At 46.7% G+C, this 26,181-nt stretch overlaps 1 long non-coding RNA gene and 1 other non-coding gene across 2 annotated transcripts in view; both read right to left on the bottom strand.

The window, feature by feature from the left end:
* Positions 1 to 26,181, bottom strand: part of LOC114806347 — a 120,870-nt gene that overhangs the window by 48,397 nt on the left and 46,292 nt on the right. The gene's annotated exons all lie outside the window — the stretch shown is intronic.
* Positions 23,809 to 23,946, bottom strand: LOC114806718. The gene has a single exon (XR_003754780.1). It is a non-coding gene; the product is annotated as a small nucleolar RNA SNORA7 (small nucleolar RNA).

Genomic DNA, 26,181 nt, shown 5'->3' with positions numbered 1-26,181 from the left:
GGAATCCCGCCATCTGAAGCATTTCTCTGAAGAGAAAGGGGTCTCTGACCCACCCCCATAGGGCCAAAACAACTCGAGTCCCCACTAACACAAGGGTCACTTCCAACTCGGGCACAGCCCCTTTTGCCTATATGCTCACTGTGGGCTGGGAACATGTCTAACCAACTGCTCAGTACTGTGCTCTGCACAATAATAATAACGTTGGTATTTGTTAAGCGCTTACTATGTGCCGAGCACTGTTCTGAGCGCTGGGGGAGATACAGGGTAATCAGGTTGTCCCACGTGAGACTCACAGTTGATCCCCATTTTACAGATGAGGTAACTGAGGCCCAGAGAAGTGAAGTGACTTGCCCACAGTCACACGGCTGACAAGTGGCAGAACCGGCATTCGAACCCACGAACTCTGACTCCCAAGCCCGGGATCTTTCCACTGAGCCACGCTGCTTCTCTACTGAGCCACGTCACGCTGCTTTCTGCACAAAAGAACCTGGGTTCTAATTCTGGCTCTGCCACTTTGCCATAAGACCTCGGGCAAGCTACTTAACTTCTCTGTGCCTCAGTTCCCTCCCCTGTAAAATGGAGATTGAGACTGTGAGCCCCATGTGGGTCAGGGACTGTGTTCAAACTGACGAACTTGTATCTACGCCTCTGCTTAGAACAGTGCCTAGCACACAGTAAGTACTTAACATATACTATTACAAAAATAAGACAGCTGATTGAGAATGACATGTTCATTAGACAGGATGGGAGCCAGCCGGGAGGGGGTGGAGACCCGAACACAGAGGCAGCTCCAAGCTGGACACATCTGCTCGGACAGAGAAGGGTTTTCCTGGAAAGCCCCCAGGTCTGACCTTAGCTCCAGCTGGAAGGAAGATGCCTCAGGGACTCTGAAATGAAGTCACGAGGAATATCCGATCTATCAAAATCACGGCCTGGTCCGCCTGTTGTTACTTCTCTGGGGTGCTTCCTGCCCTAATCTTTCTGTGGGCTCTTCATTCAGCCATGGGGCTACTCCCCAGGTCCCCCTCACCTCTCTGCCCTAGTTTGTTTCCCATCCCCACCAGGTCCAGGTGAGACTGGCCCTCTGTGACTATGAAGCAGCTCACCCTGCAGTGAAGACACCTGCTCCTTCTTCACTGAGGAGACCTGTGTTCTGGGAGGGGAGGGGCTTTCCGATTCCTTTCTTACCTCACCCTCAATCAGTCGTATTTATTGAGTGCTTACTGTGCGCAGAACACTGTACTAAGCACTTGGGAGAGTACGGTAGAAGAATATAACGGACATATTCCCTGCCCATGACAAGTTTACACTCTCCTCTGATGGCTCCACCCAGCAGCCCCTTTCTCCCACATGGGATCCTTTTGCCCGAGACTGGATTACTCATTCATTCATTTCATTCATTCATTCAATTGTATTTATCGAGCGCTTACTGTTTGTAGACCACTCTACTAAGCGCTTGGGAGAGTACAATACAACAATAAATGGACACATTCCCTACTCCTATTCTGTCCCTCATGTCCCCACAATGTTCAGCTCAGGCCCATCCATCTAGACTGTAAGCTCGTGTGAAAAGGGAATGTGTCTGTTATACTATTCATTTATTCATTCATTCAGTTGTATTTATTAAGCACTAACTGTGTGCAGAGCACTTTACTAAGCTCTTGAGAAAGTATAATACAACAATAAAGAGTGACATTCCCTGCCCACTATGAACTCGCCGTCCCGGGTTGGGGGGAGAGAGACATCAATGCAAATAAATAAAATTATAAATATATGCATAAGTGCTCTCTCTCTCTCTCTCTCTCTATATATATATATATATATATGTATGTAAGTGCTATGAATGCATAAGTACTATTGCATTATACTCTCAAGTGCTAAGTACAGTGTTCTGCACAAAGTAATTGCTCAATAAGTATGATTGATTGATTGATTGCTCTCCGCCCTACTCATCGAGTCCCAGCCCCACACTGCTCCGTCCCAGCCCAGGCCCAAGCCAGGGTGCTGAAGGAACTTCCCAGGTTTCCCTGGGCATCTCGGCGGACGGAGGCGCAGCGTGCAGCGGACATGATCCTCCTAGACCTCAATTACCCACCCAGCCCCTAGGCCATACTCCTTTGTGGAGATCTGCACTCCTTCCTCCACTATTTCCTCCTCTTCCCGCTCCCTCCCCTATCCCCCACATCCATGACTCCATAGAGATATGTGGAGAATTCTCAAGGGCTGAGGGTATCACCCTGTCATTCCCACCAAGCGCTTAGTACAGTGCTTTGCACATAGTAAGAGCTGAATAAATACAATCGAATGAATGAGTCGGGCTGTATTGGTCGAATCCCTTTAGAGAGAATGTCTCTGAAGAATGAAATAGTCTGACAGGATTTCTCAATAATGATCGTGATACTTACAAAGTACTTACTACATGCAATCAGATCAGACCCAGTTCCTACTTAAATCGTGAGCCCCAAGTGGGACAGGGACTGCATCTGGACTAATTATCTGTTAACTACTTAGTGTTTAGTACAGTTCTTGGCACATAGTAAGTGCTTAACGAATACCACCATGATTATCAGTAGACCCTGTTCCACCGGGGGCTCACAGTCTAAAGGGAAGGGAGGACAGATATTTAAATCCCCTTTCATATATGAGGAAACTGAGGCACAGAAAAGGCAAGTGACTGCCCAAGGATACGCAGCTGGCAAGTGGCGGAACTAAGATTCATTCAATAGTATTTTTGAGCACTTACTCTGTATTTTTACTATTCATTCAATAGTATTTTTGAGCACTGTACTAAATGCTTGGAATGTACAATCTGGCAACAGATAGACAATCCCTGCCCAACAACGGGCTCGCAGTCTAAACGACCCCAGTCTCCTGTCTTCATCTCCAGGGCTCTCCCCACTAGGCAACACTGTTTTTCCACCTAACCTGCCTGTGACTTGACACCTTGTTCTTTTCCAGTTCTTTTCAGATAGATTTTGAGATGATGATTTCAGCAGTTTCCAGGCCTGGAAGTTAAGGTTTGAGTCAGGAATTTTCCCTGCAGGGAAACACGCTTCAGGGCGATGCTGATGACATCCCCAGATTCTGCCCTGCACTTCCCCAAGATGTTCCAAAACAGGAGTTGCAGTGGTTTTAGCCAGTGCACTGAGTTCCCTGTGAGCTGACAGCAGCTGAATATTTGAACACATGCGTCTACTGCAAAGCTCGCCCTCTGCCCCTTTGATTTCTCCCTCTCCCCGCTTGGTTTCTCCCTCTCCTGCCCTGAGCATTCCCGGTCTCTCCTGCTTTGGCTTTGGGCAGGGTGAATCCCTGTGTGGAGCAGAACTGGTGGCAATTTTCCAGTGATTCCTGCTTAGGCTCAGCTCTACTTTATTTGGTAAAAACAAAAGAATAAATAAGAGTCTCTCCCCTTTAGGAGATGTCCAGGGTGAGGATCCTTTCTATTTAAGGGGAACTTTTGTCCTTTATCCAGCTCTTTGGCTTTGGGCAGGGTGAATCCCTGTGTGGAGCAGAACTGGTGGCAATTTTCCAGTGATTCCCTTCATGGTATGTCTCGATATGGCTGTTGAGCTGAGATTCCGGCTTCAGGCTCCCGAGGGCTCGGGCAGAGACCCCCCTCGGCTTCCCCGGCTGCTCCCCGATTTTCCTTTGAAACCTTTTCTGGCTTCATTCTTTGGAGCGGCATGGATAGAGCATGGACCCGGGAGTCAGAAGGCCATGGGTTCTAATCACAGTTCTGCCACTTGTCTGCACTGGACAAGTGACCTTGGGCAAGTCACTTCACTTCTCTGTGCCTTAGTTACCTCATCTCTAACTAGGGATTGAGACCGTAAAAGCCCCAAGTGGGACAAAGGATTCGTTCCAACCCAGTGCTTAGTGCAGAGCCTGGGACATAGTAAGCACTTAAATACTATTATCGTTGCTATTCATTCTTTCATTCATTCATTCATTCATTCAATCATATTTATTGAGCACTTGTTGTGTGCACAGCACCGTACTGAGCTCTTGGGAGAATACAATATAACAATAAACAGACACATTCGCTGCCCACAACGAGCTCACAGTCTAGACGGGGGAGAGAGACATTAATATAAATTCAGAAGTGCCCCACACCACTTATGTACATATCCGTAACCCAACATCTGTCTCCCCCTCTAGACTGTAAGCTCGCTGTAGTCAGGAAGTGTGTCTATCAACTCTGTGATACTGTATTTTCCCAAATGCTTAGTACCAACTCTGCACACAGTAAGCACTCAATAAATACAACTGATTAACTGATACTCTGTGCAGAGCACTTTACAAAGTGCTTGGGAGAGTACAATGTAATAGAGCTGGTAGACACGTCCCCTGCCCACCAGGAGCTTATAAGGTAGGGGGACAGAGACATTAATATAAATAAATTAGGGGTATGTACATAAGTCCTGTGGAGCTGAGAGTGGAGTGAATGTCAAGTGCTTAAAGGGTGTGGATCCAAGTGCAGAGATGATGCAGAAGGAAGAGGTGATAGCGAAAATGAGGGCTTAGTCGGGGAAAGGCTCTCGGAGGAGATGTGATTTTAATAAACCTTTGAAGGGAGAGTGGCTGTCTGCCATATACGAAGGGGAGGGAGTTCCAGGTCAGAGGGAGAGTGTGGAAAAGAGGTTGTAGGTGAGATAGATGAGATCAAGGTACAGTGAGTAAGTTGGTATTAGAGGAGAAAATTGTGCAAATTGTAGAAGGAAATCAACAAGGGAGAGTAGGAGCTTTCAAGCCAATAGAAATGAGTTTCTGTTTCATGTGGAAATTGATGGGTAGCCACTGGGGGGTTCTTGAGGAGTGGACAGATGTGGGCTGAACTTTTTTTTTAGAACAAATGATATGAGCAGCAGAGTGAAGCAAGGCTAGAGTGGGGGGAGACAGAAGGCAAGGCGTTCAGCAAGAAGGCTGATGCAGCAGTCAAGGCGAGATATGGTAAGCATAGCAGTAGTTTGGATGGAAAGGAGAGAGCTGATTTAAGTGTGGTTGTGTAGATTTGGTTTCAGATTGAATATGGGAGTTGAACGAGAGAGACAAGTTGAGGATAATGCCAAAGTCGCGGGCTTGGGGGAGCGGAGGATAGTGGCGTTGTCTACTGCGTTGGGAAAGAGTGGGGGAGGATAGGGTTTAGATGGGAAGATCGCGAGTTCTGTTTTGGACTGGTTTAGTTTGAGGTGATGGGAGGACATCCAAGTAGATGTGTCCTGAAGGCAAGAAGAAATGCGAGGCTGCAGAGAGGGAGGTCAGGGTTGGAGAGGTAAATTTGGTAATCAACTATGTAGAGATGGTAGTAGAAGCCGTGGAAGCAAATGAGTTTTCCAAGGGAATGGGTGTAAATGGAGCAGCGTGGCTCAGTGGAAAGAGCACGGGCTTGGGAGTCAGAGATCATGGGTTCAAATCCTGGCTTAGCTACTGATCAGCTGTGTGACTTCGGGCAAATCATTTAACTTCTCTGTGAATCAATTACCTCATCTGTAAAATGGGGATCAAGACTGTGAGCCCCACGTGGGACAACCTGATTACCTTGTATCCTCCATAAAAAGGACCCAGAATTGAGCCTTGAAAGAATCCCATAGTTAAAGGATGGAAGGCAAAGGAGGAGCCTGTGAAAGAGACTGAAAAGTAGCAGCCAGAGAGGTAGGAAGAGCAAACCAAGAGACGACAGTATTAATGAGGCCACAGTTGGATAATGTTTTCAGGAGAAGGTGGTGGTCTGCAGAGTCGACGGCTGCTGAAAGGTCAAGGGGGATTAGAATGGAGTAGAGGCCTTTGAATTGGGCAAGAAGGTCACTGATGACATTAGAGAGGGCAGTTTCCACCCAGTGAAGGGGAGAGAAACTAGATTGGATGGGATCAAGGAGAGAACTGAAGGAGAGGAAGTGAAGAACACTGGGTGAAGAAAAATCGCTCAAGGAGTTTGGAGAGGGAAACGGCAGTAACTGAAGGGAATCATGGGGACAAGGGAGGGTTTTTTATGATAGGGGATACACGACCATGTCTGTAAGCAGCCGGGAAGAAGCCACTGGAAAGTGTACAGTTGAAGCAAGGAGTGCGGGAGAGAAAAAGGGATGGGCTTGGGGATGCAGGTTGGATGCAGGTTTGGGGATGCAGGTAGAGAGGAGGTGGGAGATCTTCTCTGGAGATACCTCTGGCAAAGATGGAAGAGTGAAAAAGGGTACAGGAGGACAGAAAAACTGGAAAGGAGATGGGAAGATTTTAGGAAGACCTGCTCTGAGGGTTTCCATTTTATAAATAATGTGGCCAGGTCATTAGGGGAAAGAGATGGAGGGGAGTTGAGTGGGAAGATGCCGGGATCTGATTATCCTATGTTTGCACAGAGTAAGTGCTTAATGAATGCCATTATTATTATTACTATATCAGTTGATTATTTATGACATTTTAAGCACTTACTATATGCCCGACACCTTTATAAGTGCTAGGATAGATTCATGGTTATCAGGTTTGACACAGCCTTTGTCCCGTATGGGGCTCACAGTTTAGGTAAGAGTGAATAGGATTTAATCCTCATTTTACAGATGATCAAATTGAGGTGCAGAAAAGTTAAATGACTTGCTCAAGTCACACAGTGAACAAGTGGCAGAACTGGGATTAGAATCCAGGTCTTCTGACTCCCAGGGCCATGCTCTTTCCACTGGCTGATTATTATTGTTATTACTATTATTATTATTAAATTATTACTATCTTCCTTACTGCTAACCTGAGGGGTTATTGGAGCTCACCCAGCAAGGGCCAAAGTGTACATCTGCGCTAGGACACACCGTTTTCGTGCCCCGACCAAAATCTTGGGGAGTGCATCTCCACGGCTTTCCCCGATCCACAACCGCCTCCACAGCCAGAGCTTCGCTGACTCCTTTTCACCCAGTCACATTTCAATCGGAGGAATCCAGTTGAACATTAAAAATCTCTTGGACAGCAGGTAATGATGGGGGGGCAGACCATCCTGCGGCATCTAGGAAGGTGATCATAAGCTGTTGTTGAGTGGGAAGCAACGCGGCCTAGTGGAAGAAGCCCAGGCCTGGGAGTCAGAATAACTGGGTTCTAATCCTGGCTCTGCTACAAGCCTGCTTTGGGAGGTTGGGAAAGTCACTTAACTTCTAGGTGCCTCAGATTCCCCATCTGCAAAATAGCAATTAAATCCTATTCCCCTCCTACTTAGACTGTGAGTCCCTTGTGGGACAGGGACTATGCCCAACCTGATTATCTTGTACCTACCTCAGTGCTTAGTACAGTGCTTGATACATAGTAAGTGCTTAACAAGTACCACTAATTATTATTATTGTTGGGGGGTGGGAGGAGGATACCCACTGGAACTTAAAGGGGGCAGTTCAAAAAACCCCAAAAAGTAGCATTTTATCACCTGGTGAATAGAATGCCTATGTAAGAACGGGAAACAAATATAATCTGGTTTAAGAGGAGTTTGGATTATTCACGAAGAAGCAGGCTATACTGAGGTACTGGACGGAAATTTAGGAATGAAAAAGGGAAAGTTAGGGATGTTAGAGGACTCATCCTGACCACAAAACCGGATATCCAGAAGGGCAACCCCTACACGATACTTCCAAGCATCCCCGAGCCGCTCTCAATCAAAATCCTTGTCTGGACGGACTGAGGTTCTGGCCAGAAATGGCTCAGGGTCTTATTTTCAAATAAAGGACTCCTCATCTCTTGGTCTAAATGGCCATAGAGAAGACAAGGTGCTTTTTCTTCTTTGTGCCCACTGGGGTGGACTCGGGGTGGGGAGTGGTGGGAGGGGCGGATTTCCATCTCGACTGATCGACTAGCTCAGCTGAAATTCCTCTGTCCTTAAAAACCCTGACAGAACCGAATCAATCAATGAATCAATCAACTTAGCACTTACTGTGTGCCAAGAACTGTATTAAGGGCTTGGGAGAGTACAATAGAGTCAGAAAACATGATCCCTGCCCTTATGTGAGTTTACAGTCTAGTGGGAAAGTCATATTAAATAACTTCCTTGGGATAAGAAAAGTTCCAAGAGAATAAACCCCCACATAATCTTCCTAGAAAGCTTAAAAACCTAGTGATGGTTTTTGAAATCCACACCCACGGCCCTCCTGTTCTGGTCAAAACACAAAAACGTTTGAGATGCTGCCAGAGGCTCAGGGGGGCAGTGGCCAGGGGGAAGGGAGAAGGTGATGCAGCTTCCTGTTTCCCCGAGCGATTGACCGGGGGTCGGCCAGCACAGGGTCCCTGAAACTGAAGTTATGGCTATGGAAAGGACTGACTTTCCACCCACTTGGCCTTTCTGAAATTAAGGCTTCCTGGGACCATCCTGATCCCCAGCCTCCCCCAGGAGCAGACAGTGGAAATGGCGGCAATACAGGAAGACCTAACGATGAGGGGACAGACTGGAAGCGGAGAAGCAGAAAGCACAAGTCGTGCAGGAAGTGGGGCCGCTTGGGTCCCTGGCCAGATTCCCTTGGCAAGTGCTAGGCTACTTGCTTGTCCAGTGACATCAGTGCCCAGGGAACGAAGCTGAACCCTCCCTGGTCTCTGGAGATTTGGAGAATGGTTTGCATTGTTTCTCCGACATTTGCTCCACGAGGATGAGAAGCGGGGGGAAGAGCTCAGGCCTGGGAGTCATTCATTCATTCATTCATTCAATGGTATTTATTGAGCACTTACTGTGTGCAGAACACTGTACTAAGCATTTGGGAGAGCACAAAACAACAATAAACAGACACATTCCCTGCCCCAAAGAGTTTACAGTCTAGAAAGGAGTCTAGACTCTACTATTTACCCCAGCCATAATCTATTTTAATGTCTGTCTCCCCCTGTAGACCACAAGCTCCTTGGGAGCAGGGGTTGTGTCTATCAACTCTGTTGTATTGTACTCGCCCGAGCACTTAGCTCAGTGCTCTGCACAGGGTAAGTGCTCAGTAAATATCACTGTTCAACTGACAACTTCTCTGTGTCTCTGTTTCCCCATCTGTAAAATGGAGAGGAAATAGCTAAATTGGATAGTAAGCCCCGTACGGGATACAAACTGCGTCTAACCTGATTATCTCGAATATTAGTAAAATGCTTGGCACACAAGAAGTGCTTAATGCCACAGTTCTTCTTTTTATTAGAATCATTATTGAAAAAGGCAATGACGTGACTTTCAGTTATCCACTACAGAGGAACTAGTGAGAATGCCTTTCAGTTAAACCACTCTTCCCCTTCTTTCCTCCTCCTGCCCTCTTTCCCTCCTCACTTCTTTCCTTTCTCCCCTCTTTGTCCCTTTGGAAGACTCTCCCCATTAACATGTAAATTAAGTACAAATCTCAAGCAATCAATCAGTGATCTTCCTTGGGTGTCTACTTTGTGCAGAGCACTCTCCACATGGGGGCTACGTTCCAATGAACCCCAGCTAAGGAACTCTGGCAATATAGATACTCTGTGTGACTCAGCATCCCCCAGTCAGTTATATTTATTGAGTGCTTACTGGGTGCAGGACACTGTACTAAGCGCTTGGGAGAGTACAACAATAAACAGACACATTCCCTGCCCACGGTGAGTTTACCGTCTAAAGGGGGCACCAGCTTTGTCGGAAGAACGCTCTCCAATTCCCTGAAACCGTTCTAACTATGAAAACCAGGTGTTTGCAGTGAAATGAGTATTAATTAATCACTTAAGATGAGAATAATAAAAATCAAAAATTCCATCCCTGCCTCCAAGGAGCTTTCAACAGAAGAAAGAATAGAGTCCGAAAAGATCTTAACTGATCCAGCAGGGAAGCCAGACGGATCTAATCATCGGGACCCAAATCCATGGGCATATAGCCTTTTGAACTGAGGGAGAGAAGGTGACTCTCTTCCAACTGTAGTCTGAAAGTTATGGTTCTAGACCTGGCTGGCCTGGCAGCCCTCTGAATGGTTCACTAAATGGGCAGGCAAGTGTTACTGACCTTTACGACCTGAGCGTTTTTCCCATCCAAGTGTAGTTAGCTCATCCTCTAGACTGTAAGCTCCTTGTGGGCAGGGAACGGGTTTATCAACTCTGTTGCGGCATCACCTAGAGGATAGAGTATGGGCCTGGAAAGGGCTTGGGTTCTAATTCCGACCACCACTTGCCTGTTGTGTAGCCTTGGGCAAGTTAATTCACTTCTCTGGGCCTCAGTTCCCTCTTCTATAAAATGGGGATTGTGACTGCGAGCTCTACGTGGGACAGGGACTGTGTCAACCTGAATAGCTTGTGTCTACCCCAGTGCTTAGAACAGTGCCTGGCACTTAGTAAGCATTTAACAAATACCACAGCTATTATTGTTATTATTATTACTCTCTCGAGCCCTTAGTACAGTGCTCTGCACACAGTAAGCGCTCAATAAATACAATCGATTGATCGATTAATAGTTGGGCGGGCCACCCTGTTAGGAATTAGGCTGTTGGAATGGAGGACTGTCTGGTTTGGCGATGACCTTGGCAGCCATAACTACGGGGCTCTCCCGGAAGCTCGGGAAAAGGAATAGCTTTTTAAGCCATTTCCTCCATACTGCCTTGCTTTCTCGCTCTTCCTTGTCTGCCGAAAAGTGAAAAAGCAAAGCGGAGTCAAATGAAATGATTCTTTGATGCCAGAAGCCACCACCTCCAGAGTGTTTTCATTCAGGAGAGCCCTGGGCAGAGTTTATATAATACAAAGCAGTTTGGTTCAAGTGTTTGTGGTTGTCCAACCCCAGGAGAGAACTTTTGATCAAAGCGTCTGTACAGTCAGCCATTTGACAGCCCGTTTGGGTGAAGAGTTCCCTTTCGGCTGTCAGGTTTCGGACCCACCCCCGAGCCTTCCAGGATGGAGCAGAAAACCAGGCGAAAATAAAGACATTCCTTCCACCACCAACTTATTAAAGTGAGGCTGCCATTGTGGGGAAACAGACCAACACTGAGGCTCGGTATGACAGCCGGAAGGGTGGGGCTCCACAGCCGTCACCAGGGGGGCAGCGCAAACCATGTCAAGTTGGCTAGGCGCTCAGTCAGTCGATCAATGCTATTTATTAAGCATTTACTGAGGGCACAGCCCTGAAATAAGCTCTAGGGTGAGTACAGTACGATGGAGTGGGGAGATGTGATCCTTGCCCTCGAGGAGCTGCCAATCTAGTGGGGGAAATAGACAAAATAAATCACAGTAGAAGAGACGCAGCAGAGAATAAGGAGATGTACATAAAGGCTTTGGGGGCCGGGTTGAGGTGAGATATCAAAGCGTTTAGGGGGTAGAGACCCAAGTGTATAGATGTCACAGAGGGGAGGAAGAATGGGGTGGAGAGATTAGAGGGGTAGTCAGGGAGTTAATCATAAATTATACACCTATGCACGTGGATCTATACCCTTTAAACACTTACAGCGTGGCTCAGTGGAAAGAGCACGGGCTTTGGAGTCAGGGCTCATGAGTTCGAATCCCAGCTCTGCCACTTGTCGGCTGTGTGACTGTGGGCAAGTCACTTAACTTCTCTGTGCCTCAGTTCCCTCATCTGTAAAATGGGGATTAAGACTGTGAGCCCCACGTGGGACAACCCGATTCCCCTGTCTACCCCAGCGCTTAGAACAGTGCTCGGCACATAGTAAGCGCTTAACAGATACCAACATTATTATTATTATTATTACTTAACATTCACTCCTCCCTCAGCCCCACACAGTTATGTACATATTCATAATTTATCTATTTCTATTAAAGTCCGTCTCCCCCTCTAGACAGTAAGCTTGCTGTGGGCAGGGAAACTGCCTGCCAACTCTGTTGTATTGTACTCTCCCAAGCACTTAGTACAGTGCTCTGCATACAGTAAGCACTCAATAAATAACCCGTGATTGAAGGCTTCCTGAAGGAGATGTGATTTTAGCAGGGCTTTGAAGGTCAGGAGAACGGTGGCCTGTCAGATACGAGGGGAGTGGTGTTGGGGGGAGGTTAAGGAGCGGAACCATTCATTCGTTCATATTTATTGAGCACTTACTGTGTGCAAAGCACTGTACTAAGTGCTCGGGAGCATACGACACAACAATAAACAGACACATTCCCTGCCCACAATGAACCTGGCACAGTAGTTCTGTCCTTAATCTTCTACCATCTCAAACCAAGCTCATCAGCCACTGATCACTAAGCCAATCTGAATCGCCCCGGCCCATTATTTTATACCAGACAGTACGAATGGGTTGATATGGAGCCTCCTGAGACACACGACTCAGGGTATTTTCCCCAGTGGCCACGACCCTCTAGACTGCACGCTCATTGTGGACAGGGAGCATGCCTACCAACTCTGTTATATTGTACTTTCCCACATGCTTAGTACAGTGTTCTGCATAGAGTATATGCTCAATAAATACCATTGACTGATTCATTATTTCCCCTCTAAACTATAAACTCTCCTCTAGATTGTAAGCTTGCTGTGGGCAGGGCACGTGTCTACCACCTTTGCTATACTGAACTCTCCCAAGCGCTTAGTATAGTGCTCTGCACATAGAAAGTGCTCAATAAATACAACTGATTGATTGAGGGTCATCAAAGACCCTCAGTGGATATTTGTTTGAGGGGAGTGATGGTTGTGTAATCTGGATTTGCATCGGCCCCAGCAAGAAGATCCACCATCTTTGAGAAGAACCAGATAATTCTACTGATGGTTTCATCTTAAAATGATTCTTTTACTATTGACTGGCAAAGGAAATTTGGAGATTTAAAAGAAAACTAAATTCTAATCCTTGGTTGACGAATACGAAACCAATAAAGCACCGGGGTAAGGTCTCTGTGGAGAAGATGCAAGGCCGACTCTCAAAATGGCCACTGATTGCTGTCTCCTCAGGCATCATCCACATTTGCAGGCTGTCCTGTGCAAATGCATGATTATGATGTTTTAATATCAACAGCTTATCCCTCCTACGGGTCATAAGAAATCAGCTACCCAATGCGGAAACTTGTCCGGAATTGTCTGTGACCTGTCCTCTGAAACAGCTGACTTTGTGAAACAGACTTCATCTTTACATTCGGTCTGTAATTCAATCATATTTATTGAGCACTTATTATGTAGAGAGCATTGTTCTAGGCACTAGGGAGAGTACAATATAATAGAGTTAGAAGACATATCCCCTGCCCAAAAGGAGTTTACAGTCTAGAGGGGAGAGAGGCATTAATGTAAATCAGTAAATTTCAGATATACATACATACATATATATATTATACTGTATGTATATCTGAAATTTACTGATTTACATTAATGCCTCTCTCCCCTCTAGACTGTAAACTCCTTTTGGGCAGGGGATATATATATATATGTGCTGGAGAGCTGAGGGTGGGGTGAATAAAGGGTACGAATCCAAGTGTAAGAGCTTTGCTAGGGAGAGTGGAAGAAGAGGAAATGAGAATTTATTCAGGGAAGGTCTCTTGGAGAAGATGTGTTTTATGTCTATCTGCCCCCAATTAAATTGCACGCTCTTTAAGGATAGGGATCCTGTCCACCAACTCCATCGTGTTGCACTCTCCTGAGCTTTTAGTCCAGTGCTCTTCACATAGTAAGTGCTCAAAAATGCCATTGATCAGATGACTGATAGATTAAGAAGCAGCGTGGCCTAGTGGATAGAACCTGGTAGTGAGAAGAACCTGGGTTCTAATCCCAACTTCTCCTCTTGCCTGCTGTGTGACCTTGGGCAAGTCACTTCACTTTTCGGTGCCTCAATTACCTCAATGTAAATGGACTGTGTCCAACCTGATTAGCTTGTATTGTTCCTTGCCCTTGGAACAATGCCTTGACTAAAGTGAGAGCTTAACAAATACTATAAAAAGGGAAACAAATGTCACTGATTGGATGATTTAATTGACTGATTGATTGATTGGCCCAGCAGTACCATCCCATCCAAGAGTGGATTTCCCTTGAAAACACTCCCAGCTTCAGTAGAACAGTTTAAGAGCTAGAGCAGAGAGATGTGTGACTGACTGCACGATGAACTGGGGCAGGATAGAAAGTCAAACCAGATCATTTCAACGAGTAAATCCATTTGGGACCTGAATTATCAAGCCTACCTTGCCCTTGTATGGAGGTAACTATCAACTCCTCACACTCCAGCCACCAAAGAATCCTGTTTCTGGTATCTGCAGCCCAACATTAAGAGGCAACCCCATAAACTCTTGAGTTCCTTGGGGAGCTAGTGGCTGGGCACCATGTAGACATGACCAAACAGGAGAGAATTCTTTCGAGTGAAATGTTTTAGGGAAGAAGAATTGGAGGGAGAACGAACAGTTGGACTGATAAGTTCATAGAAAAAATAAGGGAGTGAAGCAGGGGAGAGAGACAAAATCCCAAATCTGATTATTAATGATAATAATATCAATAATAATAATAATCCTATTTGTTAAGTGCTTACTATGTGCCAAGCACTGTACTAACCACTGGGGTAAATACAAGATAACTAGGTCCCTCGTGGGGCTCACAGTCTAAATAGGAGGGAGAATGGATAATGAATCCCCATTTTGAAGAGGCACCTGAGACTCAGGGAACTTAAGTGACTGGCCCAAGGTCACACCACAGCTAAGTGGCAGAGCTGGGATTAGAACCCAGGTCCTCTGACTCCCAGACCCGTGCTCTATCCATTGATTAGGGTTAGGCCATATTGCCTCCCACTTAGTGACTGGGATCAGAGGGACTATGAATTCTGAATTTCATGAAATATCCCTTGGCACTGAAGTCTGTATCAAATGCTAACAAGAAACTAGGATTACAAATGAGCTGTGATTTGAAGTTGAGACCTCCCAAGTCTTCCGGCATGAAGGAGGACGGTTTAAGAGCTTAGGGAAGTGCTAACCAGATTCCATCTGGGCCATCGCTGTCCCTTCGGTCTTCAGGGGCAGTTTCCAAGAAAGGAAGAATCACCCTGGTGCCACCAGAAAAATCACAAAAACATTTGAGCGTCATTCAGATGGGAAAAATAAACATTTACCAAGCTCGGGGTTGACACAACGTGTGTAACTTTGCATATATTAATGACTGTGTTATTTTTCACAGGGACCCACAGCGGAGATGATCTGAAGCCAAAGCAATGCCCCGACTCTGAGACGGGGCCAGCAGGGAAGCATTCTGGGGACATAAGGGTGACAAGTGACAGGCAACTTTAAGCCATAGAGTTGTCTGGAAAGTGTCAGGAAAGAGAAAGAGAGAGGGGGAAGAGAGAGGAGAGTGAAAAGAGGGAGAGAGAGAGAAAAGAAGGAAGGAAAGAAGGAAGTCAACTGTATTTATTGAGTGCTCTGTGGAAAGCAATGTGCTAAGCACATGGGAGAATACAATACAGCAATAAACCGACACATTCCCCGCCCACAGCCAGCTTAGTTGGAAGGAAGGAAGTCAATCGTACTTATTGAGCGCTTACCGTGTGCAGAGCACTTGGGAGATTACAATATAGCAGTGAACAGACACGTTCCCTGCCCACAGCGAGCTTAGTTGGAAGACAGACTGGAAGGAAGACAGGAAGGAAGGCAGGAAGCAAGGAAAGAAAGAAGAAAAGGAGACAGAGAAACAGCAATGGAGAGTTGTTTGGAAGCAACAAGAGGAACCAACAATGGCAGGTGAGAGAGTGGACATTTCCCTGGGGGGAATTTCCCTGGGGGGTATTTCCAACTCTGGCAGTTGTGGATGACTTACTGGTGCATCCACCTTCTCAGACCGGGGTCTTTCCCATCCTTCCTTCCACGGTCTCGGCCTACGGACTGGTGGAGCCTTTCTGCTCAAGCGCGGAGTTGGCAAGCGAATGCCGCCTGTGTCGCGGGGGAGACGCTGTTTATGTGAAGAAGTGATTGTTATGAAGTGTCGGGTCCCAGGCTGGGGAACAGCTGCCGCAACTGGACAAAGCAGAACTGTCAGCTCTGGCGGTTTAGGGCCCCATTCAGGCAAGGGGAAGGAGAATGCTCACATCCCCCGAGTTTTGGGATGGCCCCATGGAACCTTGCTCCCCAGCTGACTGCACCTTAATGGATGTCCAGTGGACAGGCCAATGACATCTTAAATGAGTTCAAATGGATACCCGGTGGACAAGAAGTGTGGTCCATTAGAAAGAGCAGAGATCTGAGAGTCGGAGGGCATGGGCTCTAATCCTAACTCTGCCACTTGCCTGCTGTGTGACCTTGGTCAAGTAACTTAACTCTCTATGCCTCTGTACTTCCTAATCTGCCAAATGGGCATTAAATCACGGTCCCTCCTACTTAGACTGTGAGCCCCATGTGGGACAGGGACCGAGTCTTGACTGATTATCTTGTATCTACCCTGGCGTAAAGTTCTCGGAATATAGTATGCGCTTAATAAGCTCATCTCTAGACTATAAGCTCATTATGGACACGGAACATATCTGCTAGTTCTCTGGAATTGTACTCTTCCAAGCGCCTAGTACAGTGTTCTGCACAGACTAAGTGTTCAATAAATATGATTTTAAAAAATTATTATTGAAATTTATAATTATCTTCAGAGAACCTATGGGCAGACAAAATCTCCTTCAATCTTCCCTCTTGGGAAGACCCCAGGAGAAATCAGGCGGCCAGTTTTATTACCATCCACTTCAGTTCCGTTGGCTACAGAGACAGGAAGTGTGACCTCGGCTCCCTCGAGATAGAATAGAGTCAGTGGCAGGGCAATTGAGCCCTGGTGAGAACCTTAGCCCTTTGGGCCCCGATGTCCTCTTTCGGATGGGGGTGAGTCCAGCCGGCTGTGACAATCAGGGAAAATTTAGGCAACAAAGCCAGGTATGTTTACAAGAGTGTCTGTGAGAGGAACTTCTGCAAGGGTTCTGGGCACTCCTCCGAGAGAAGGGGGCTTCTCCCGGGAAACAAAGTCAGCGCACGACGACCTCCCGCCCCGTCATTCCCCCAGCACAGATCCTCCACTTGGCCCTTCGGCAGCCGCCTCTGCCACTTCGGGCCCCAGTCCTCTCTCTGGAAGCTGTTAATCTTGTTTAATTGTGTCAGATCACATGGTGGATCCGTGATGGGGACAAACAGCCCCAGGGGACCTGGGATAAGCCATCGCCCGATCCACAGACTCCTTTTGGCTTGGGCTCAAAACACGGCCTGGGCTCCAGATACCTCTCAAGACAAAACTCCTCGTTAATATCCCCTCTCACCCCTCACCCAGGGGCTCCCTCCGGCCCACGAAAACCCCCTCCCTTCTCGGGCCCGGTGGGGGCGGGCCCACGGAGGCCCGAGATCCCCGAGACCCCGCCTGGGGGATCAGAGAAGACCGAAAGACTCTGGGCTCTGCCCCTACTTCCCCACAAGACAAATCATTACTAAGAAGTCACAACCAGTGACAAAATGAAGGCAATTTTAATATTAATTAAAAGCCGGTTTCCGTGGGTAATAAGATCAATATGTACTTTGGAGGAACTGGGCGATCGTCACCACAGAAAGAGCAACTAAAAATAGGGAATGGAACAGGCCGCGGGCCGGCAGCAGTGTGTGGCCCTTGTGCCAAGGGAGTCGACACCTCACCTCACCCCGTGCCCACCCCCATCCACCTTGGCAGACTGGCCGCCTCCTCTCTTCTCAGACAATCCCTCCTGGGGCCTGTTCGGGATGGATCGGGTCAGCAGCAGGTGGTTAAATTTACCTAACTGAACCAGGATGAGAAGCCGCGTGGCCTAATGGAAAGATCATGGGCCTGGCAGTCAGAGGCCCTGGGTTCTAATCCAGACTCTGCCAATCGCTTGCTACGTGACCTTAGCCAAGTCACTTAACTCACCTATGCCTCACTTTCCTCAACTGTAAAATGGATATTCAATCCTACTCTCTCCTATTTAGACTGTGAGCCCCATGTGGGACGGGGACTGTATCCAACCTGATAAACCTCGTATTTATCCGACTGCTTGAAAGGTGCTTGGCACATAGTAAGTACAAAAAAACCAATACCGCGAAAAAAGCAGCATGGCCTAGTTGAAAGAGCACAGGCCTGAGAGTCAGAAAACCTGGGTTCTAAGCCTGGCTCCACCATGTGGCTGCTGGGTGACCTTAAGCAAGTCGCTTGACTTCTCTGTGCCTCAGTTTCCTCATCTGTAAAATGTTCTTCCACCTACTTGGACTATTTTGGGGGACTGTCTGACCTGCTTATTCTGTATCTAACCCAGCGTTCAGCACAGTGCTCAGCACTTAGTAAGTACTTAAATATTATTATCATCATTATTATTGTACAGCAAGAACACCCACTTTGAGTCATCTTTCAAGCGTCTCAGGTCTAGGCTTCCCCCAGAAACCTCTCCAACTGAAAAGAATCGGGGAGAAATTGCAGTTGCTTGAACTTGAAAGTCCGGGCTGCAGAAGGCATTAGAAACGGCTTTCTTGTGGCTCTAAGATCAGATTACCACAATTAAAGTAAAAGGTGTGGTGCTATTTGCTCTGCGTGTTATGACACATGAAAGAAAATGATTCAGGCAAGGAAAATAATTACACATTAATTTGTGTTTGGCAACTGTGTTTTATTCCCTGGGCCCACAAAGGGAAGATAAAAGGTGATATTGTTGAAAGTATTTTATGCCTTCAAATAGGTTGCTAGGGGTTGCATTTAGAGACGTGGTTAATGCTTGTCACAGGGCATGTTAGCAGCATTGTGTGCGTTTGTAACCTCAATTGCTCTATGATAGGCTGGGCTGGAATCAGAGAAGCAAACTGGATAGTCTCATTTTACTGCACAGGTGCCTTCTGCATCTGTAGACGAGCCTGGCGCTAATGAAGTGGCACGTGCCCGTCTCGGTGGAGCTCTGGAGATGGGGAAAGGAGATGAAGAGGGTAATTTTATCTCGAGCCAATCCAAAGCACCTCCCTGGAGCCAGTGGAGGTGGATGTGAGGCAGTTGGCTCTGAGCTGTGACCCACGGGGTGGTGGAAAGGAGCATTAGGGGAGAGATCCTGGGTCTGGAGGCACTCAGTCAATATAATTGGATTGATGGCATGATTGATTGATTGGCTGAGTCACTTCTGCATTTGATTTCTCACCCCCCGAGCACTGAGGTATTCAGTGCCCATCTCAGCACGTATCTTTAAACTCTGTTGCTTCGCCTACTTGAAATTTAATTTAGGATCAGTCTTCCCTGATCCCTGAAAGGAGAGGGATCTTCTCCTCCTCCTTTTCTGTGGGCTGGAACTGGAGTCAGAGCGGACCATGAGATGGATCCCAACTGGGAGGGCCTGCCAGGAGCAGCAAAGAGCCTACAACTTTCAGCCTCTTATTGCTGAGATGATAGTTTCGAGTTCCTGGTGGGCAGAGGAGGTGTCTATCAACTCTATTATATTATCTTGTACTCTACCAAGCACTTAGTCTAGTGCTCGGCACCCAGTGGGCACTTAATAAATTCAATTGATTGATATCTGCTTTTGTGGGCCTCAGTTGTTCCACTGGCAAAATGGGGGTGTTATCGCTACGATTGAGCAGGCCAGACTGGAGCAAGATTTTTTGAGAAGCCCCTATAGGGATATCTTCATATCTGCACCGGAGTGATGTTTTTACCCGACACTTCTGAACTGAGGCTGGCCAGGGCAACATGTCTACATGCTCGGGGGCAGAACAGTGGAGAGGGAACTAGTTAAGAGCATAGATTCTTCTATTGTGAGATCGTTTTGGCCAGGGAACGTATCTGTTAATTCTGCTGTACTGTACTCTCCCTAACTCTTCGTATAATGCACTGAACACAGTAAGCCCTCACTGACTGATTGATTCTCCCAACTTGCCCAGTCTCACTTAGTGACTATCCTTTTGAGGGGTAATTCTCACCCTCTGGGAAGGCAGGATGTGCCCCCCCACTCCCCATGCCGCCACTGGCCACCTCTGAAGGTCCCACCAGAGTGTCCAATGTTAGCTCTGAATTGGGCCTGGGTGGGGATAGGATAAAAAGTGGGGCTTCATTACATGGTGAGGGTAAAAATTGTTTACTGGCCCTAGATTTATCTGCAAGAATCTCAGTTCAAGAATCTAGGTTGGCCTCTCCCCTTCAAGAAGCAGTGTGGCCTAGAGGAAAGAGCACGGACTTGGGAGTCATAGGACGTGGGTACTAGTCCTGGCTCTGCCACTTGTCTGCTATGTGATCTTGGGCAAGTCACTTCACTTCTCTGTGCCTCAGTTACTTCAGCTGCAAAATGGGGATTAAGACTGTGATCGCCATGTGGGATATGGACTGTGTCCAACCTGTTTAGCTTGTAACTACCCCAGCAATTAGTTATAGTGCCTGGCATATAGTAACCACTTAACAAATACCATGAAAAATAAAAGAAAGACCTGTAAATTAGCACTGGAACCCCAACCTGACCTTACTGGGGAAGAGTCTTTCTGTTCCTGATCAAATTAAGGCAAACAGGACCTAAGGAAACATTAGGAGAAATTGCCAGAATTAGATTATTCTGAGACGTATGATTTACGTTGGATTCAAAATCGTCCGCCCCTTCCGTTTAACATTAAAATAGCTAACAAGAATAAGGGAAATTTTGTTTTCATTAGAAATCAATATGCCTCTCAGGAAAGACTGATTCTGGCATTTTCTTGTAATGTTTTCCCTGGTCCTGCTTTTCCAGTGATGCAGGAAGCCATCTCACCCTCTAGACTGTAAACTTGCTGTGGGCAGGGAATGTGTCTGGTATATTGTTGTTTTGTGCTTTCCCAAGTGCTTAGTACAGAGCTCTGCACACAGTAAACACTCAGTAAATATGATTGATCGACTGGGGAAGGCAGGATTCAGCTAGCGGGAGCAGTCCAGTTCTGGGTTAACAAGTGAGAGGCAGCAAAACAAGATGACCAAGATGAGCGTTTTCTCAGCCAATCCCAGAGTCTCTTAGAAAGCTAGCACATAAGGCTAGAATCCTTGCCCAGTCATAAGGTTTCTTAGAAAATCAGCCAGTTGGATTTGAAACTTGAAACTCAATGGAAGACAGCTTTGGTTTTACCATAGGTCACTGAATTAATAATCACGCAAGCCGCCACCAATCTTCTCAAGCCAACCAGAATGCTCTACATGTATATATACACTAGGTATTTGCGGTTTTGTGCCTCCATGGACCTAAGTGTGGTTCTTAAATGAGCCAGTCAGAACAGTCACTAAATGCCTGTTATCAACTTGCCTTTTGTTGGCTCGAAAGCAAGACTGAGATTCCCTTGTGCTAAGGGAACGCCTTTGTTTCTCTTTCTTCTTTTTAAAGTGCTGTGCGGTTCCCCTGTCACAGGCAGAATATCTGGCTCTTAAAGAGTGAGTTCCCATACGATAATAATAATAACGTTGGTATTTGTTAAGCGCTTACTATGTGCAGAGCACTGTTCCAAGCGCTGGGGAAGATACGGGGTCATCAGGTGGTCCCACGAGAGGCTCACAGTTAATCCCCGTTTTACGGATGAGGTAACTGAGGCACAGAGAAGTTAAGTGACTTGCACAGAGTCACACAGCCATTTACTCCCCATTTGCTCCAAGTGAAGACGTTAAGGAGAGTTGGGATTTTTAAAGGAAAGAGACTGAATCAGAGTGATTTGGATTTGAAATCTGAAACTCGATGGAAGACACCTTTGGTTTTACCATAGGTCACTGAATTAATAATCACGTAAGCCACCACCAATCTTCCCAAACCAACCAGAACGCTTTCTCTCTCTCTCTCTCTCTCTCTCTCTCTCTCTCTATATATATATATATATATATATACACACACACACACACACACACATACACACACACACAAACACAAGGTATTTGCGGTTTTGTGCCTCAGTGATTCTATAGCTAGTAGTTGTCAAGAACTTTTCCACCAGTGGGGCTCTGATGCAGGTCATCAACATCATTGTCATCAATAGCATTTATTGAGTGTCTAGCAGGTGCAGAGCAGTATCCTAAACATTTTAGGAAATAAAGAATAATCAGAAGAAATGATCCGTGCATTCAGGGAGTTTACGGTCTAGCAGTGGAGACAATCATTCAATCAATCAATTGTATTTACTGAGCACTTACTGTATGCAAGGCACTGTACTAAGCTCTTGGGAGAGTACAATGACAGACACATTCCCTGCCCACAACCAGCTTACAGTTTATTGGGAGCTTACATTCTTGTACTAAACATTCGGGAGAGTACAATACAACAGAATTAGTGAACATTTTCCCTCCCAACAATGAGCTTAGTCTAGAGACAGTCTCCACAACAAATTATAGAATAGAGGGGTAGGAATAGTAATGATAAAGCGAGTATTTGTTAAGCCCTTATTATGCGTCAAGCCTTATACTAAGCGCTGAGGTAAATATAAAATAATCAGGTCCCACATGAGACTCACAGTCTTTAGTAGGACGGTGAACAGGTATTGAATCCTCAGTTTGCAGAAGAGGGAACAGAGACACAGAGAAGGTAAGTGACTTGTCTAATGTCACACAGTGGGCAAGTGCCAGAGCTGGGATTAGAACCCAGGTCCTCTGACACCTAGGGCCATACTGTTTCTACTAGGCCATGCTGCTTCTCCATAATAGGGTATATAAGATATTTATGTAAGTGCTACAAGGGCTGTAGCAATTTAGGCACTGGGGGGGGGGGGGGGGCAGAGGGGCTGAGGTAGCAACTGCTGGAGGGAAGGGGGGTGGGGGAGATGAAAAATTACTCAGGGAAGGCCTCCTGGAGGGGATGAGATCTCAAAAGGGCTTTGAAAATGGTTGTGATCTCAGAAGAGGTCTGTGTGCTCCTCATGCCAAAGGGCACAGATACCTTTTCTCTTTTGGCATGATGTTAACTTCAGGGAAAAATGTAGACTGTCATGATCATTAAAGCGTGTCCAACACTGGCAACTTGGAATTAAGCAAGCAGGTAAATAAAAAAATTATGCTAACTGATGAACCATCAATCATTTCTCTTTGGGGTGTGATTTTTTTTTTCCTATCACACCATGTGATGAACACTGTCTTCTTTCATTTTCTTTCTGGTTGGCATAGCTCACCTAGGAAATATGCTATAGGTTGGCTTGCTTTCCTAGAGCTCAGTTCCAGTTGAGGTGGCTGTTGCCATGACAAAGGAAACCTCTCTGTTCCTATTTTTAAAATGAGAAGTATCTGTAGTCAGGATTGCCCAAGAGCTCAGAGGTGCTCTGCCTCCCTTGCAGAAAGTTTTAACTTTCTATGTTTCTACAATGCTGAAGACAGGTGGCGAAGCTGGCAGAGACAGCAACCTCAGCGGGCATCATGGCACCCCCGCACCAAAACTCCCCCAGAACAGTTTGCAGCAAGGGGCAGGGGCCGATTTCTTCCCTTAATATCTCCTCATCTTTGCCCTGGCTAAGCAAATCCTGAATAATCCACAAGTTCTCGCTAAAAACAAAGGTACTGGAAATCACGGTCTCAGCAGCTATAGAAGAAGCAGGTGGAACAAAAATATGCACTGTCCCGGGACACCACCTCAACCAAATTTCCTCCCCCAGTATTGTATGCTCCCAAGAACTTAGTACAATGCTCTGTATTCAATAAGTGCTCAATAAATACCATCGATTGATTGAGCCCCAATTTCTCTGCTCAGAACGAAGCTGCCCCATCAGGACTAAAGCCCATCAGGACCAGTAACCCTGAAAACAGCTTGAAGATAATTGTCAGTACAACTTTGCCTTGTCTTATGCCGTCGAGTCGTTTCCGACCCGTAGCGATACCATGGAAACATCCCTCCCAGAACGCCCCGCTCTCCATCTACAGTCGTTCCGGTAGTGCATCCACAGACTTTTCTTGGTAAAAATACGGAAGTGGTTTACCATGACCTCCTTCTGGGCAGTAAATCTGAGTCTCCGCCCTTGACTCTCTCCCATGCCGATGCTGCCCAGCATGGATGAGTTTCAACTTGTAGTAGATTGCCTTCCACTCGCTAGCCACTGGCCAAGCTAGGAAGGGAATGGGTACGCCTCTGCTTGACTTTCCCTCCCGTAGCCGTGAGGGGTAGAGTACTGGAAACCCTCCAGGTGCGACCCTGAGAGGGGCAGTACAACTTTAGCTGGGGGAAAACCTAGGGTCCTGATAACTTGCTGGTAAGATCCAGGTTACAGGTTTTGAGGGTTTTAAGACAGAGGGACATTATTTCCAATGCAGAACCAATCTTGGGACCAGGGATGGCCCCTGTTTTGTGCAGCCATGATCTGGAAGAATCCTTCTTCTGCCCTCAGACCAGTAGTTTGAGGAGTGTTAGGAGTCCTGAGAATTTTCCAAGTGTCTCCTGCTGTGCTCTCCCGACCCCGTCAGGCCCTAAAACCTAATGAGAAGCAGCATGGCCTAGTAGATAGAGCACAGGCTTGGGAGTCAGAAGGACCTGGTTTCTAATCCCGGGTCTTCCACTTGTCCGCTGTGTGACCTTTGACAAGTCACTTCACTTCTCTGCACCTCAGTTACTTCACCTGTAAAGTGGGGATTAAGACTGTGAGCCCCATATGAGACATGGATTGTGTCCAATCTGATTAGCTTGTATCTACCTCAGCGCTTAATACCGGGCCTGGCACATAGTAAGTGTTTAACAAATTTGCCCCACCCCCAATCCCACAGCACTTTAAATCATATATTATAAATTACTTATGTATTCATATTAATGTCTGTCTCCCCCTCTAGACCAAGCTTGTTATGGGCAGGGAACGTGCCTGCTAATTCTGTTGTACTGTACTCTCCCGAGCGCTTAGTACAATGATCCACACATAGTAAGCACTCAATAAATAGCGTTGCTTTATTGCTTACAGATGCCTTTAAGAGGAGGAAGGCGGCTTGGCCGTGTGGGTCCTCACTGATCTGGGTTGGATATTTGCCCAGATCCTACACCCTGGGCGGGTTGTGGGAGAAGAGGGGAGATGGGCCAGGAGAAAGGAAGTTCTCATTCCCTAAATCTTGGCATCCAAACAGCCCTAAAAAGCAACCAAACATTCTGCCACTAAGATACTTCAGTGCTCGGGGGGCAGAGAGGAGCGGGAAGGGACTAGAGACACTTCAGTGTTATGGCATAGAGGGGCAGGGAGGGAGAGGAAAGGGCAGAGTGGAGGGGACTTGCGTTCCCAACCATTCTCCAGGCTCCATCTCCCGGCCCGCCTGCCTCAGCAACCCTGGCGTCCCCATGGCGACCGGAGCGGCCTTGAACCCCTCTCAGGCGGCCAGCCCGGGTCTCCTTCCCCACCCCCCCACCCCCGCCTTCCTCTCCAGTTCGTTGCCGCAGCCACGGTGACCGCACTGAGGCTGGCCCAAGACAAGGGCCGAGCGTCCCTCCGAGCCCCGAAAGAGTCCGAGCGGAAGCCCTGACCTTACCCATGGGAGCGCGAATGCGGCATCCATGACTGTGTGGACATAGGTGGGTATATAAATCCCCTTTTAATCAACCTGAGTCTGTACAATAGCTTTCATCCTAGGGAATTATATAACGACATCAAATAATTTTGCAAGAAGTGCACCAAGACTGTTTTAGAGGACGCAAGCCAAGAAGCTGTTCAGACAGTGAGGCGTCAGAGTTGCCACTACAAAGTGGATGTTAATTACCTAAAACAATATGCGTAATAGGCAATGAAAAAAAAATGCTCTCCTCTGCCATAACCACTCATCTAGGGCATCTCCAACTGTACAGTTATTTAGCCTGGAGGAGACATAATTAGCTGGTTAGCAAATTAATAAGCGCTTAAAAAAAAAGGACCTATGAGGGAAAAAGAATGGTGGGAAACCATCTATCTCGGATTTCTCGAGGAAGCTACTTAGCATGTGTAATTATCTCATTCAAGTCCCAAATGGGCCTTCCACTGGGGCTCCTCTGGGTGGGTGTGCACCAATGAGTGATACTGTATTCAGATGGAGAGAGAAAGAGGGAGGGATTCTGAGGAAGAGAGAGAATTAATTCCATTGAGCTTCGGCTCCAGACCCGAACGGTTTGATTGAGCTGATCTAGTGACCTCTAATTTGGGAGCTTAATCCTACAACAAGGTAAAGTTTCCCGGATGAGCCAACTGGAGCCCCAAACTGGTTTTTAAAAGGCTGATGATCAGAAATGACTCAGTTAGGATAACAAGAGTTAATGCCAAATGCATGACACTGTAATTAGTTTCTTTAATCTTATTGAGCTGTAATAAGGAGGTGGACACACCGAACAGCTAGTCATTCTGTTTGCTTGGTACGGGTGGATTTTTCTTGCTGATGCGATGACTTTTTTTTTTTCCTGCTGCTTTTTACCATCCTTGGAATTTACCAGATCAGAG

The sequence above is a fragment of the Ornithorhynchus anatinus genome, chromosome X1 (genome assembly GCF_004115215.2).
Source record: "Ornithorhynchus anatinus isolate Pmale09 chromosome X1, mOrnAna1.pri.v4, whole genome shotgun sequence".
Lineage (NCBI taxonomy): Eukaryota > Metazoa > Chordata > Mammalia > Monotremata > Ornithorhynchidae > Ornithorhynchus > Ornithorhynchus anatinus.
This window is presented reverse-complemented; position numbering and strand designations above follow the sequence as displayed.